We start from the raw sequence: 16,505 nt of genomic DNA on the forward strand, positions 1-16,505 counted from the left end.
TCGGCTGATGAATATAGAGAGATTAAAAGGCATCATGACCAATAGAAGAGCCGATATGAGCAGGTAGAGACGTTAAGGAATGGGGTGATAAGGCCATGTGTCACATCTCGAATTTTGTTAAATAAATGGCAACGACAGAAGGAAAAGGATTATCACGTTGGTTAGAAGAGAAAAAATACTAGCATCAACAAGAAGATGAGAGGTATGAAAGAAAATAAGCTGAATCACATTGAAATTGTCCTTTTTCAGACATTGTTGGAATGAAGGTTTGAAATTACCTACTAGAAATAATTGCCCAGAGTGTAGTGAACAATATTGGGAGTTTAAGCAATCTCAAGCCAACCACCGGACTATCCATGCTCAAGATGAATATCATCATAATAATATGGATCAACGCTTAAAAATAGAAGTGTTCACGATCGGCTCAGGAAGTGAGTTGTTGATCAAAACTGGGCTGATTATGAAGAAGGGGGTGATGAGGAAGAATATGTTTGGTAGGAAGGGCAATGGTGTCCAGGAGGTTTGACAAGAAGCCAGAAAAGAAGGGTACAACGCCTAAGGAACAGAGAGCTAGAACAGGCTCAGGCATCTAGTAGACCTCAAGCGTGGCATGCTAAACAAACATCCGATAGGGGTTGTAACACCCTAGGTGTTTGGCTTCCACTAATTGCATTTCATTTCATAAGCATGTGTATCATCTACGTCGTCATTTCCATTGTCACTGAAACATACATATGCAACATTCACACATTCTGTTTGTTTCGTATTGGAGTGCTTATGAATGATAGTATTGCAACATATGAGTGCAACATAAATTTCTCATACCTTGAAACATGGCAACATGGTAGAAATATGACAAGTGTAGAATAACAACCAAGCCATGAAACATATGAAACATTTCATTGCAACATATGATTGAATTGTTTATTTTAGTTGTTGTATTCCATGTGATCATTAGAAGTGGTTTAACAAGTTTGTAAAGTGGTTGATTATGGTCTAATACACCTTAACTACACTTAGGTTACTTGTTGGGACATTGTTCATGTAGAGCAAAATGACCAAAATGCCCTCAAGTGAAAGTTTGACTAGAATTGACCCTAGAAGTCTCACTGTTTGACTGTTTAAAAAGAGTAACTTAGAGTCTATGCATGTTGGAGCAACCTAAAGCAAACTTGTAGCTAATTTGGTAAGGGACAAAAGTTGTTTTGTGGTCAACTCATGAAAATGCTTAGAACATGCTCAAACTTGGCCCACATGTCAGAAGTACATGCTGATTCATACTCAGCAAATTTTTCTAAGTCCTAACGTGCAGAACAGTTTCGTGTACCCGTGTTTGGAGCCGTGTACCTCCCTAACCGGGCCACACCAGCTTGAGCGTTAGTGGAAAGAGTTGTAGTTCATGGATAGATGAACAACTTTGTTAACTACGTTCTAGCCTAGATCACTACAGATCAGGAAATAATCCTTGTCAAAGTATCGCTGTCAGGCTTAGAAGGGAACACTGAATCGCGTTTGTTTCAGAAAACGGTCAGTCGCCGTGGCCGACCGGGTTCAGAAAGCGCCGGACGCGTGTGCGCCGCGCGTCGATGGCCGGCTGACCGCGCTGGCCACGCGCCGTGCGCCTCCTGGCGTCGCAGCCAGGCCTTGAAGCCACTCGCGCCTGCCGAACGCACTCGCCTCCCCATTTCTCTCCTCCCCCAGCACGCAGCGACGCGCGAGCTCGGCCGTCCGCCATTGCCGACCAAGCATCGCCACTGCCGTACGAGCAAACCACCGCGAAAACGCGTTGCCCCGTCCGCCTGCAGCCTCGCCGTGACCTCCTCCACCTCCTCCACCTTTGAGCCGGGTCGGTTGAGCCTCGGTAAGAGCGCATTGCCGTTTTTCCCCCACCGCGGCCATGGCGGGAGCTCGCCGGAGTTGGCGCTCCACGCGGCCAGCTGCCCTCGCGCCACTCCCATTCCTTCCTCGGCCACGCGCTAGGTCATAGGAGCACCACTGATGCTTGTGGGGTCACCGATAGGGGCTGTGTCGTCGTCGAGTCACCGGAGACGGCCGTGCCGTGACCGTGCGCCGCCGTGTCAGTCGCCGACCCCTCTAGCCACCACCATAGCACTGATTGAGGTCACCAATAGATGCGCATGTTCATGGCGAACGTCGTCGAGTAGACGGTTTCGCCGGAAGAGCCACCGGCGGCGAAATACGCCGTCGCCGTCCTCCGCTTCCCTGCCTGTCTCGCTGTCACGCGGGACCCGGCTGTCAGCCGTCGCGGCTGAGGCGGGAGTCCAGCTCTGGGCCGCGCCGTGTCTTGGGCCGCCGTTACGTGGGCTGGCCCAGCTGTGGCTGAGTGTTTTTCCGATTTTGTTTTATTTATTTATTTCACAGATTGGTGTACATCTTGAAAAATATGTAGCTCCTAGTATATAGATCCAAATGCTATGGTTCTAATTTTGTTGGGTTCCTGGTCATGTCTAGTATTTAACAAAAATATTATATGAGCACATGTTTTAGAAATTGTTGATGAATTAAATAGGAGTTTGAAATGTGTTTTTAGAAGCATGCAAACTTGTTTGAATTTTATCTTGAGTTTCTGTGGTCCAAAAATTATGAAATTTTGTGGGTCCTCTATTTTGGTTTATTAGAATCTCTGGTAAAAATTTCAGAGCTAGTGCATGTGTAGTTTTTAAGTTATAGAATTTCCTTTTATTAATAGGTGGATCTTGTGTGAATTTTCATAATTTTTCTATAGATCCAGTGAAGGTGAAATTTTATGGGTGCTATTCTTATGCTAGAAGGATGCTAGGAAAAATGGGAAATCTGTTGCTTGACACTTTTCATTAGGATTTCTTAATTATGCCATTTTAAGCTAGTATGCCTTATCATTTTTGTGTAGACTGTTATACTTACTCAATGGCTTTGAAATTTTTATGGTAGTCTATGTGAAGCATGAGATAGCTACTGTAATTTTTGTAGATTTTTCTGAATAGTTGTACCATATCTTGCTTAAATCACCTAATTAACTAAATAAATTGGAAAAGGATAGTAAATAATTTATTTGGAAGTTAGCACTATACTTTCTGATGTTTCTTAGGTATGAAAAACAAGTTGGTAAACTTGGTTTGGTCAAATTAGGCTTTTGCACAATCATTAAATAATTAAGCTAGTAACCCCGTCATTCTGGACAGATTCTAGGTCTACTGGAAATTGATTTGGTTAACTTCAGAATCATGCTTTGATGTTTACAAATGAATTGTAGAGAATTTCGTAAGCTTTCCAGAATGTCCTCTTGCAAGTCAATTGGAATTATAGAACTCTAGTTATGATAGAATTAAGTTACTACTTGTGGCATATGAAGTTTTAACTGCTATTGTAAGTATGTCTTTACTATTCTAAGTTCATGGTACTGTTCCTAGGTGTTAGGCCCTTAACTGAAGATGAGCATCTTTATCTTAGGTTATGCAAGTTAGGTAAGTTAATCTTGTTCTTTCAGTTAAGTTAGAAATATGCTTAAAGTGATTTGAATAGGGCTAGTCTTACTCGGTAAACGAGTGTCCAGTAATGCTTTCGTAAACACTTACTACGATTCATTCATCATGAGCATCATGTCATTCCTTATGCATCCATGATATTTATCTTGTGCATCGGCATGCAATAGGTGTACCGGAAGGAGTGACCCTGCTGGAATTCGAGGAACTGAACGAGCAGCAGCAGCCGACACCGGAAGTTCAGGAGGAGCAGCCTTCAGGAGAAGTGCCAGACGAGGTCGCCGTTGAGTGCCCTGACCACCGTCCTTGCAACTTTGTGAAAGGCAAGCCCCGGAGCATATTAAGCCTCCTATTTTCCGAACTGCAGTTACAGTATTATTATTACATATATTGTTGCATTAAGTTTAGGTGTTGGATGCAACACTTGCTGCATTGGTTACCATTCCTTGTCCAGATATTGTTACCCTGAATCCTATATAGCTCAGGCTCGAGTAGTGCTTAGCCCTGCTTTAACGTGGTAGAAGTCGGGTGATTTCCTGTCACCTGCGAGATATAGGAAGATACATGTGGCACGGTTGGCTATATTTGCTATCGTGGAAAAGAACCAGTCTTAATTTGAAATGAAGACCGGACGGAGGCTTGCCGGTTTGCAGTGACTCCGTCTGTGTCGATTAAGGACTGGATCTTGGAGCCTTTCCTGTTCATGTTGAACGCATGCCTCTCTCTTAGTTGGCCGGGTCTGGAGACCGACCACGAAGCCGAGTAGCTCACCTCAGGCCGGGAGTCGATAAGTATAAAGTGCGCCTCGGAAGGGAGCCGTAGGCGTGAGTCCAAGGGCAGGTGATTTAAAAGTCCTGGTCGTCCTGGCAGAAGGGTAATCCCTGAGAGTGCTGGCGCTGATCGAACCCGCGAATTTGGTTCCTGAGATGTTCCAAAGGTGACCCACGGCTACCCTTGCAAAGTATGCCAGGGTGAGAGTTAGGAATACCCCCTCAGCTGAGTTGTAATTCGATTCGAGTCGCCGTCTCTCCCGGTTAGTGAGAACTTGACGGGCTTATCTCCAATGTAGATACACTTAATGACATAATGGTTCGGAAATGATAATATGATGATGACAGCCTTATTATACCTGCTATGGTTAATATTGTTTGCTCCTAATAAGTGAGTGCTCTAGTACAGGTGCTAACCTAGCGGGCAGGTAAATAATGATAAGCTTGATGCTAGATTTAAGTTGGTTACTATAATCTTAAGCTCTTTTATGCAACTGTGTCAAGCTAGCCCACCTGAAAAGCCTTGCATGATCCTTGGTGTCTTTTATTCTGATTTTTGTCGGGTAAGTCTAGCTGAGTACCTTCTCGTACTCAGGGTTTATTTCCCACCTGTTGCAGATGACCAGTTCTACTTTGGTTGCTGCAAGTACTGCCTTCTCCCTGCTAGGGATGAAGACTAGACCGTTGGGCACGGCCTCTACTAGTTCTCGTACCTGATAATGCTTTTGTGGGACATGACTCTGATCTTGGCAATGTATTTGAAAACTATGATGTCTCATACTAAACTATGTTGCTTCCGCACACTCAAACTTGGTTTGTAATATTTATTTGAACTCTGATGGATGTAATCCGAATGCTACTTATGAAATGTTGTAACGGATGATGTGTTGTGTTGAATCATTACGATCTTGGTTTGTATGTCGAGAGTTGGTTGAAATCCTTCGTGATTTCCGGACTACCGGGATTATGGGAGCTTAAGTACAGGAATTTGATCGCTTCGGTGATTGTTTTTGTACTTACGTTCTTATGATTTGGTCGGTTCTGTTACAGCTGGCATCAGAGCAAGATTTGACACTAAACACGTCATTTGTGTATTTAAAACAAAAGTATTTGTAAAAATCCTAAATTAAATACTAAGTATTGCCAGTGGTCATATCCCTTATGCCCAAATAAGGACTCTTAGGTGGCTTATTAAAGTACTAACTTGGGGGTTCCTGCTTGTTTCTGTTTCGTCGTCCATACGGCGTGCTATTGTATGGATGCCATCCGCTTGGGTGGTAATGTATGGATCAAAATACCTCTACGCTCTGGTAAGTGTGAGTTATGAGAGCATGACCGTCCAACCGTCGGTCTAGGGGAGAGTAGTTGTGGTTGCTCGCATAGTTACATGTTCAATCATGTATCTATGAGAGTACTTAATTGTGGGTATCTCTGACGGGTAGCTGTGATACTAGAGTATATGCATCAGGGGATGTATGTATGAGAGTATTTAGTGTACTACTTGCTTTTATACTTTTTGGGAAATTATTGGGCTGAAATGAAATCTTCTGCAGGTACACTAACAACGTATCGTTGTAGATCGACTAGCTACCGTATATGAGAGAACGTATGTATGCCACCGTATATTTCGCTAGCCTTTAAATTTTTCTAGGTTTGTGAGGACGTACGGATCGTGCATGCATCATGTTCAAGCATACATGGCATTTCTTGCATTACTCCCTCCTTTAAAATATAATTGTCCCGGCTAATTAAACTTTCGTATCCCATAAATGATTCTCCCCTTATGTTGTAACTTTTTGCTACAGATGGCGCGCACGAAACGCACTGCTCGCAAGTCCGCTGGAGGCAGGGCGCCTCGTCACCGTTTAGCTCCTCGTGAGCCCCGTCCTAAGCCTACTGAGGCGGAAAGGCTAAGGGCAGAGTTGGCTCAAGTGACTGCTGAAAGGACTGCAGTTCAGCAGCGTTTGGAGCAAGTCACGCAAGAAAGGGACCATGAGACCCTTGAGGTTCAGAGGTTGACAGTTGCTCACCGCAACTGTGAGCGTATGTTGGTTCACATGCTAAACCAACGGAATGAAGCCTGGCACGAGGAGAATGTGTTGAGAGCGAGGCAGGTTGAGCTAGAGCAGCAGTTGGCGGCTGCAGAAGAGTACAATGACAATCTCCATGAGGAGGTTCACCTACTGCACAACCAACTTCACCCTATCCTGCCACCTGAGGATGAAAATGAGATGGGATCTGGCGTCATCATGGCCGGAGGTGATGATGGCATGGAAGTCAATGGACCTGAGGACGCTCCACCTGATGAGGAGGAAGATGAGGAGTTAGAGCCTCCTAGTGATGAAGATGGAGGAGAAATCTTCGACACCGACTCCGAGGACGATGCGTAGTTTAGCTTACTACTTAGCTAATGCGCTAGATCTAGTCTTTTGTTGATCCCATGCATGGACGAGTAGCAAGTTAATCGTTGGGATGTAATCTCGGACCCTATGTTACCTTTGATGTAAGTTGAAACCACTATGGCTTGGGTGTAACCTATCGAACGTATTATGCTCCACGTATGTGAGCTTTTGATGAATTTCGCCTTTGCGGTCTATGGATCTCGTTGTTGGTTAAGTTCATCGCATTAATGTGTCAATTGATGCACTTGATGAGTTGTGTGATTGTGATGGATGATTGTGCCTCTGTTGATAGTATGAATTCATTTTCTCCATTGGAGTCAGTTTGGCATAATTATACATTTCATCTACAAAATTTCCACATCGTCAGTGCTCATTGGCTATACATTTTGCAGATGGCTTACAATCTTCGACGCGGTCGTAACCTTGGAGATGAGGAGCAAACACCTCCTCCACCACCGCCTACACCAGCTGAGCTAATGCAGACTGTTGTGGAAAGTCAGCGCATGCTAGCTGAGGCTATGCGCCAGATGGCTAACCGTGAGGATCGGCATGTCCGCCAGGGACCCGAGCCGAACCAGTATAGCACTTTTAAGGACTTCATGGACACAAAGCCTCATGTCTTTCGTGAGGCAGAAGAACCCTTACAAGCAGATGAATGGTTGAGCACGATAGAGCAAAGATTTGGATTGCTCCGTTTGACTGAAGGCATGAAGGCTACGTATGCAGGGCATCAGCTCCAAGGCCCTGCAGGCATTTGGTGGACCCATCACAGGACCACCTTCCCTGCTAACGTTGAGATCGTCTGGAACCAGTTCCAGGCAGCCTTTAGGGGACACTTTATCCCTCCTGGTCTTATGGCCATCAAGCATACTGAGTTTATGAAGCTCACCCAAGGCAATAAGAGTCTCAATGAGTACCTCCAGGCATTCAACAACCTAGCAAGATATGCTCCTGAGTTCGTCGATACTGACGCCAAAAGAATAGCTAGTTTCAAGAGGGGACTTTCCCCAAAACTGATGAAGTCAATGGGCAACTGCAAGTGTGTCACATTCAATGAATTCATCAGTGACACTTTGACCCAGGAGAACAATGACAAGATTTATGCTGCTTCCAAGAACCGGAAAAGGAACTTTGAGGCTGGTGCTTCCCAGTCCAAGGCTCCAATGGTATCTAAGGCCCCGTACCGTCCGCCCAATGCTAATGTCCGGTACCGCCCACCGCAGAAGAAGAACCAAGCTAAAACCGGTTTCCGCAAGGGGTATACCATTTCCTTGCCGAAGAATACATCTGGGTAGAGTAGCTCCAATGTTCCACCATCAAACAGGCCGTGCTGGAACTGTAACCAACCTGGTCATTGGGCAAACAGATGTCCCCATCCTCCCAAAAATGCTCAAGGAAACGTCCGTCAGGGGCGTGTTCACTATACTACAGTGGAGGAAATTCCTGCTGGGGAAGTGGTCACCGCTGGTAAGTTTCTTGTTAATGATCACCCTGCAGTTGTGCTCTTTGATTCGGGTGCTTCGCACTCCTTTGTGAGTTCTACTTTTGCATCTAAGCATAATATGAACGTGATTACAATTGTCAAGGGTGGGTATTGTATTAGTGCTGCTGGAAATAATATCCTGACTAACCAAGTAGTTAAAGATGTAAAGCTTGAGATTGGGGATCGAGAGTTCCGTACGGATCTTGTGGTTCTACCAGGGGTAGGAATCGATGTCATCCTAGGAATGAAGTGGATGAGCGGGAATGGAGTATTAATTGATACCTCAACCCGTGTGGTAATGTTAAGAGATCCTGTGGATAAGAAAGGTTTTCTAGTGCAGTTACCTCGTGATATCTCTATCCACAATACAGCCAATGCTACCCTAGCCAAAGCCATTAAGGATCTACCGGTTGTCTGTGAGTTTCCAGATGTCTTTCCTGATGACTTGCCTGGATTACCTCCGGACCGTGATGTAGAATTCAAGATAGAACTCATTCCGGGTACGGCTCCCATTTCTCGAAGGCCCTATCGAATGCCGCCAAATGAGTTGGCTGAGCTGAAGAGTCAGTTGAATGAGCTATTGAAGAAAGGATTGATTCGGCCTAGTTCTTCTCCTTGGGGTTGTCCAGCTATATTTGTGAAGAAGAAGGACGAGTCTCTACGCATGTGCGTGGATTATCGTCCCCTAAACGCTGTTACTATCAAGAACAAGTACCCTCTTCCTCGTATCGATATTCTGTTTGATCAGCTCTCTAAAGCTAAGGTATTCTCCAAGATCGATTTGAGGTCTGGCTACCATCAGATCAAAATTCGTCCTGAAGATATACCTAAGACAGCTTTCTCTACTCGATATGGCTTGTTCGAATACCTCGTCATGTCATTTGGGTTGACAAATGCTCCGGCACACTTTATGTATCTGATGAATTCTGTATTCATGCCGGAATTGGACAAATTTGTCGTCGTGTTCATTGATGATATCCTGGTATATTCTCAGAATGAAGAAGAGCATGCGGAACATCTCAGAATTGTTTTAACTCGGTTACGTGACAACCAGCTTTATGCTAAGTTCAGCAAGTGCGAGTTCTGGTTGAACAAGATACCTTTTCTGGGTCATGTGTTATCTGGTGATGGAATTTCGGTTGACCCCATGAAGGTGCAAGAAGTCCTTGAGTGGAAGGCACCTACTACGGTCACAGAAGTCCGAAGCTTTCTGGGTCTGGCTGGCTATTATCGTCGCTTTATCCCGAATTTCTCAAAAATCGCCAAGCCCATGACTCGACTTCTGCAAAAAGATGAGAAGTTTGTGTGGACTCCGAAGTGTGAAGAGGCTTTCCACACTTTGCGGACCTTACTAACCTCTGCTCCTGTATTGGCACAACCTGACATCGAGAAGCCTTTTGATGTCTACTGTGACGCATGTGGCACCGGTTTGGGGAGTGTTCTTATGCAGGAAGGCCGAGTAATTGCTTATGCTTCGCGCCAGCTTCGAAAGCATGAAGTCAACTATCCTACCCATGACTTAGAACTAGCCGCAGTTGTTCATGCCCTGAAGATTTGGAGACATTACCTGCTTGGTAATGTGTGCAACATCTATACTGACCATAAGAGCCTCAAGTACATCTTTACTCAACCTGAGTTGAACATGCGTCAGCGACGATGGTTAGAATTGATTAAGGACTACAACCTTCAAGTGCACTACCATCCTGGTAAGGCAAATGTTGTTGCTGATGCCTTAAGCAGAAAGGCCCATTGCAATTCCTTAGTTAGTGAAGACTTTCATCTGTCACACCTCCTTCATCCTGTAGTACTCCACCATATCACTGTGGATTGCTCTCTTAGAAGTCGAATTATCGAACTCCAGAAGACTGATGTGGGTGTGTTTCATATCAAACGAAAAATGAAAGAGAAAGAGACCAAGCACTTTAAAGTCGATGACAAGGGAATTCTCTGGTTTAATGATAGGCTGGTGGTACCCAAAGATAAAGAACTTAGAAATCAAATTATGGAGGAAGCCCATTCTTCAAAATTGTCCATCCATCCTGGTAGCAGTAAAATGTATCAAGATCTCAAGCTGTATTATTGGTGGACCAAGATGAAGAAAGAGATCGCTGCTTATGTGGCAAGGTGTGATAACTGTTGCAGAGTCAAGGCTATTCACATAAGGCCCGGACTATTGCAGCCACTATCTATTCCTGGCTGGAAGTGGGAAGAAATTAGTATGGATTTTATTGTTGGATTACCCACTACCAAAAAGGGTTGTGATTCCATCTGGGTTATCGTAGATCGTCTAACTAAATCTGCTCACTTTATTCCGGTCAAGTCTACCTATCATCCTCACAATTATGCTGAGATTTATTTTCAACAAGTGGTACGTCTCCATGGTGTACCCAAATCCATTGTCTCTGATAGAGGACCTCAGTTCACGGCTCGCTTTTGGGAGTGCTTACATCAAAATCTTGGCACTCATCTAATCCGCAGTTCTGCCTATCATCCGCAAACATCAGGACAGACTGAACGTGTTAATCAAATTCTTGAGGACATGCTTAGGGCTTGTCTTATCTCTTGCAAAGGCTCTTGGGAAGACTGGTTACCTCTCGCTGAATTCTCTTATAACAACAGTTATCAAGAGAGTATCAAAATGGCTCCTTTTGAAGCTCTTTATGGCCGCAAGTGTAGAACTCCTTTGAACTGGGTGGAACCCGGGGAAAGAAGATTCTATGGTATTGACTTTGTAAAAGAAGCCGAAGAGCAAGTCCGGACTATACAAAAGAATATGACTGCCGCTCAGGCTAGACAAAAGAGCTACGCTGATAAGAGAAGGAAACCTATTGAGTTTGAAGTAGGTGATCATGTTTATTTGAAGGTATCCCCTATGAAAGGAGTCAAGCGTTTTGGAATTAAAAGGAAGCTGGAGCCTCGATATGTTGGACCTTACCGCATTATCGAGAAAAGTGGAAGAGTAGCCTATAAACTCGATTTACCCCGTGAAATGGGCGCTATATTCCCGGTATTTCATGTGTCCCAGCTAAAGAAGTGTCTCCGTATTCCTGAGGAAAGGATAGCAACCAGAAGAGTCAACTTGAAATCTGATCTTTCTTATGAGGAAAAGCCCGTGCAAGTTCTGGATACTCAAGAAAGAGTGACTCGTACACGAGTGGTTAAATTATACAAGGTAGTTTGGAGTAATCATAGTGAACGGGATGCAACGTGGGAGCGGGAAGATTATTTAAAGGAAAATCATCCAACTTTCTATACTAAATGGTACGCTTTGCAAATCTCGGGACGAGATTTTTCTAAGGGGGGAGGGCTGTAACACCCTAGGTGTTTGGCTTCCACTAATTGCATTTCATTTCATAAGCATGTGTATCATCTACGTCGTCATTTCCATTGTCACTGAAACATACATATGCAACATTCACACATTCTGTTTGTTTCGTATTGGAGTGCTTATGAATGATAGTATTGCAACATATGAGTGCAACATAAATTTCTCATACCTTGAAACATGGCAACATGGTAGAAATATGACAAGTGTAGAATAACAACCAAGCCATGAAACATATGAAACATTTCATTGCAACATATGATTGAATTGTTTATTTTAGTTGTTGTATTCCATGTGATCATTAGAAGTGGTTTAACAAGTTTGTAAAGTGGTTGATTATGGTCTAATACACCTTAACTACACTTAGGTTACTTGTTGGGACATTGTTCATGTAGAGCAAAATGACCAAAATGCCCTCAAGTGAAAGTTTGACTAGAATTGACCCTAGAAGTCTCACTGTTTGACTGTTTAAAAAGAGTAACTTAGAGTCTATGCATGTTGGAGCAACCTAAAGCAAACTTGTAGCTAATTTGGTAAGGGACAAAAGTTGTTTTGTGGTCAACTCATGAAAATGCTTAGAACATGCTCAAACTTGGCCCACATGTCAGAAGTACATGCTGATTCATACTCAGCAAATTTTTCTAAGTCCTAACGTGCAGAACAGTTTCGTGTACCCGTGTTTGGAGCCATGTACCTCCCTAACCGGGCCACACCAGCTTGAGCGTTAGTGGAAAGAGTTGTAGTTCATGGATAGATGAACAACTTTGTTAACTACGTTCTAGCCTAGATCACTACAGATCAGGAAATAATCCTTGTCAAAGTATCGCTGTCAGGCTTAGAAGGGAACACTGAATCGCGTTTGTTTCAGAAAACGGTCAGTCGCCGTGGCCGACCGAGTTCAGAAAGCGCCGGACGCGTGTGCGCCGCGCGTCGATGGCCGGCTGACCGCGCTGGCCACGCGCCGTGCGCCTCCTGGCGTCGCAGCCAGGCCTTGAAGCCACTCGCGCCTGCCGAACGCACTCGCCTCCCCATTTCTCTCCTCCCCCAGCACGCAGCGACGCGCGAGCTCGGCCGTCCGCCATTGCCGACCAAGCATCGCCACTGCCGTACGAGCAAACCACCGCGAAAACGCGTTGCCCCGTCCGCCTGCAGCCTCGCCGTGACCTCCTCCACCTCCTCCACCTTTGAGCCGGGTCGGTTGAGCCTCGGTAAGAGCGCATTGCCGTTTTTCCCCCACCGCGGCCATGGCGGGAGCTCGCCGGAGTTGGCGCTCCACGCGGCCAGCTGCCCTCGCGCCACTCCCATTCCTTCCTCGGCCACGCGCTAGGTCATAGGAGCACCACTGATGCTTATGGGGTCACCGATAGGGGCTGTGTCGTCGTCGAGTCACCGGAGACGGCCGTGCCGTGACCGTGCGCCGCCGTGTCAGTCGCCGACCCCTCTAGCCACCACCATAGCACCGATTGAGGTCACCAATAGATGCGCATGTTCATGGCGAACGTCGTCGAGTAGACGGTTTCGCCGGAAGAGCCACCGGCGGCGAAATACGCCGTCGCCGTCCTCCGCTTCCCTGCCTGTCTCGCTGTCACGCGGGACCCGGCTGTCAGCCGTCGCGGCTGAGGCGGGAGTCCAGCTCTGGGCCGCGCCGTGTCTTGGGCCGCCGTTACGTGGGCTGGCCCAGCTGTGGCTGAGTGTTTTTCCGATTTTGTTTTATTTATTTATTTCACAGATTGGTGTACATCTTGAAAAATATGTAGCTCCTAGTATATAGATCCAAATGCTATGGTTCTAATTTTGTTGGGTTCCTGGTCATGTCTAGTATTTAACAAAAATATTATATGAGCACATGTTTTAGAAATTGTTGATGAATTAAATAGGAGTTTGAAATGTGTTTTTAGAAGCATGCAAACTTGTTTGAATTTTATCTTGAGTTTCTGTGGTCCAAAAATTATGAAATTTTGTGGGTCCTCTATTTTGGTTTATTAGAATCTCTGGTAAAAATTTCAGAGCTAGTGCATGTGTAGTTCTTAAGTTATAGAATTTCCTTTTATTAATAGGTGGATCTTGTGTGAATTTTCATAATTTTTCTATAGATCCAGTGAAGGTGAAATTTTATGGGTGCTATTCTTATGCTAGAAGGATGCTAGGAAAAATGGGAAATCTGTTGCTTGACACTTTTCATTAGGATTTCTTAATTATGCCATTTTAAGCTAGTATGCCTTATCATTTTTGTGTAGACTGTTATACTTACTCAATGGCTTTGAAATTTTTATGGTAGTCTATGTGAAGCATGAGATAGCTACTGTAATTTTTGTAGATTTTTCTGAATAGTTGTACCATATCTTGCTTAAATCACCTAATTAACTAAATAAATTGGAAAAGGATAGTAAATAATTTATTTGGAAGTTAGCACTATACTTTCTGATGTTTCTTAGGTATGAAAAACAAGTTGGTAAACTTGGTTTGGTCAAATTAGGCTTTTGCACAATCATTAAATAATTAAGCTAGTAACCCCGTCATTCTGGACAGATTCTAGGTCTACTGGAAATTGATTTGGTTAACTTCAGAATCATGCTTTGATGTTTACAAATGAATTGTAGAGAATTTCGTAAGCTTTCCAGAATGTCCTCTTGCAAGTCAATTGGAATTATAGAACTCTAGTTATGATAGAATTAAGTTACTACTTGTGGCATATGAAGTTTTAACTGCTATTGTAAGTATGTCTTTACTATTCTAAGTTCATGGTACTGTTCCTAGGTGTTAGGCCCTTAACTGAAGATGAGCATCTTTATCTTAGGTTATGCAAGTTAGGTAAGTTAATCTTGTTCTTTCAGTTAAGTTAGAAATATGCTTAAAGTGATTTGAATAGGGCTAGTCTTACTCGGTAAACGAGTGTCCAGTAATGCTTTCGTAAACACTTACTACGATTCATTCATCATGAGCATCATGTCATTCCTTATGCATCCATGATATTTATCTTGTGCATCGGCATGCAATAGGTGTACCGGAAGGAGTGACCCTGCTGGAATTCGAGGAACTGAACGAGCAGCAGCAGCCGACACCGGAAGTTCAGGAGGAGCAGCCTTCAGGAGAAGTGCCAGACGAGGTCGCCGTTGAGTGCCCTGACCACCGTCCTTGCAACTTTGTGAAAGGCAAGCCCCGGAGCATATTAAGCCTCCTATTTTCCGAACTGCAGTTACAGTATTATTATTACATATATTGTTGCATTAAGTTTAGGTGTTGGATGCAACACTTGCTGCATTGGTTACCATTCCTTGTCCAGATATTGTTACCCTGAATCCTATATAGCTCAGGCTCGAGTAGTGCTTAGCCCTGCTTTAACGTGGTAGAAGTCGGGTGATTTCCTGTCACCTGCGAGATATAGGAAGATACATGTGGCACGGTTGGCTATATTTGCTATCGTGGAAAAGAACCAGTCTTAATTTGAAATGAAGACCGGACGGAGGCTTGCCGGTTTGCAGTGACTCCGTCTGTGTCGATTAAGGACTGGATCTTGGAGCCTTTCCTGTTCATGTTGAACGCATGCCTCTCTCTTAGTTGGCCGGGTCTGGAGACCGACCACGAAGCCGAGTAGCTCACCTCAGGCCGGGAGTCGATAAGTATAAAGTGCGCCTCGGAAGGGAGCCGTAGGCGTGAGTCCAAGGGCAGGTGATTTAAAAGTCCTGGTCGTCCTGGCAGAAGGGTAATCCCTGAGAGTGCTGGCGCTGATCGAACCCGCGAATTTGGTTCCTGAGATGTTCCAAAGGTGACCCACGGCTACCCTTGCAAAGTATGCCAGGGTGAGAGTTAGGAATACCCCCTCAGCTGAGTTGTAATTCGATTCGAGTCGCCGTCTCTCCCGGTTAGTGAGAACTTGACGGGCTTATCTCCAATGTAGATACACTTAATGACATAATGGTTCGGAAATGATAATATGATGATGACAGCCTTATTATACCTGCTATGGTTAATATTGTTTGCTCCTAATAAGTGAGTGCTCTAGTACAGGTGCTAACCTAGCGGGCAGGTAAATAATGATAAGCTTGATGCTAGATTTAAGTTGGTTACTATAATCTTAAGCTCTTTTATGCAACTGTGTCAAGCTAGCCCACCTGAAAAGCCTTGCATGATCCTTGGTGTCTTTTATTCTGATTTTTGTCGGGTAAGTCTAGCTGAGTACCTTCTCGTACTCAGGGTTTATTTCCCACCTGTTGCAGATGACCAGTTCTACTTTGGTTGCTGCAAGTACTGCCTTCTCCCTGCTGGGGATGAAGACTAGACCGTTGGGCACGGCCTCTACTAGTTCTCGTACCTGATAATGCTTTTGTGGGACATGACTCTGATCTTGGCAATGTATTTGAAAACTATGATGTCTCATACTAAACTATGTTGCTTCCGCACACTCAAACTTGGTTTGTAATATTTATTTGAACTCTGATGGATGTAATCCGAATGCTACTTATGAAATGTTGTAACGGATGATGTGTTGTGTTGAATCATTACGATCTTGGTTTGTATGTCGAGAGTTGGTTGAAATCCTTCGTGATTTCCGGACTACCGGGATTATGGGAGCTTAAGTACAGGAATTTGATCGCTTCGGTGATTGTTTTTGTACTTACGTTCTTATGATTTGGTCGGTTCTGTTACAGGGGTCAACCATCGGCTAATATTCGAATGACTTTTCTATTGTCGTCAGAATTTAGAGCTCCAGCAGATCAAGAAGTCTATTCAGATTTTGACAAATCAGAATATGAGGAGATAGTTGCTAAGTTGACAGTTATACAGCAAACTATATTTGATAAGCCAGTCAAACATTGTCACTTAAAGGCTTTATATTAAAAGGTTTCATTGATGGGAAGCCAATGAGCAAAATATTGGTGGATGGAGGTGTTTCTGTTAATCTTATGCCTTATACTACTTTTCACAAGCTTGGTAAGGGACCAAGAGATTTGATTGAGATCGACGTGATGCTTAAGGATTTTGGGGGTAATGCATCCAAGACCAGGGGGCAATAAACATCGAATTAATAATCAGAAGTAAGAC

At 44.3% G+C, this 16,505-nt stretch overlaps 2 long non-coding RNA genes across 2 annotated transcripts; both read left to right on the forward strand.

The window, feature by feature from the left end:
• The first annotated feature begins 3,403 nt into the window (after positions 1-3,403).
• Positions 3,404-4,912, forward strand: LOC136474195 (uncharacterized). Its single transcript, XR_010762869.1, has 3 exons — positions 3,404-3,464; positions 3,653-3,805; positions 4,871-4,912. It is a non-coding gene; the product is annotated as an uncharacterized lncRNA (long non-coding RNA).
• Positions 4,913-14,212: 9,300 nt separating this feature from the next.
• On the forward strand, positions 14,213-15,791 carry LOC136474196 (uncharacterized). Its single transcript, XR_010762870.1, has 3 exons — positions 14,213-14,273; positions 14,462-14,614; positions 15,680-15,791. It is a non-coding gene; the product is annotated as an uncharacterized lncRNA (long non-coding RNA).
• The last annotated feature ends 714 nt before the right edge of the window (positions 15,792-16,505 follow it).

This window comes from Miscanthus floridulus, chromosome 8 (assembly GCF_019320115.1).
Source record: "Miscanthus floridulus cultivar M001 chromosome 8, ASM1932011v1, whole genome shotgun sequence".
Lineage (NCBI taxonomy): Eukaryota > Viridiplantae > Streptophyta > Magnoliopsida > Poales > Poaceae > Miscanthus > Miscanthus floridulus.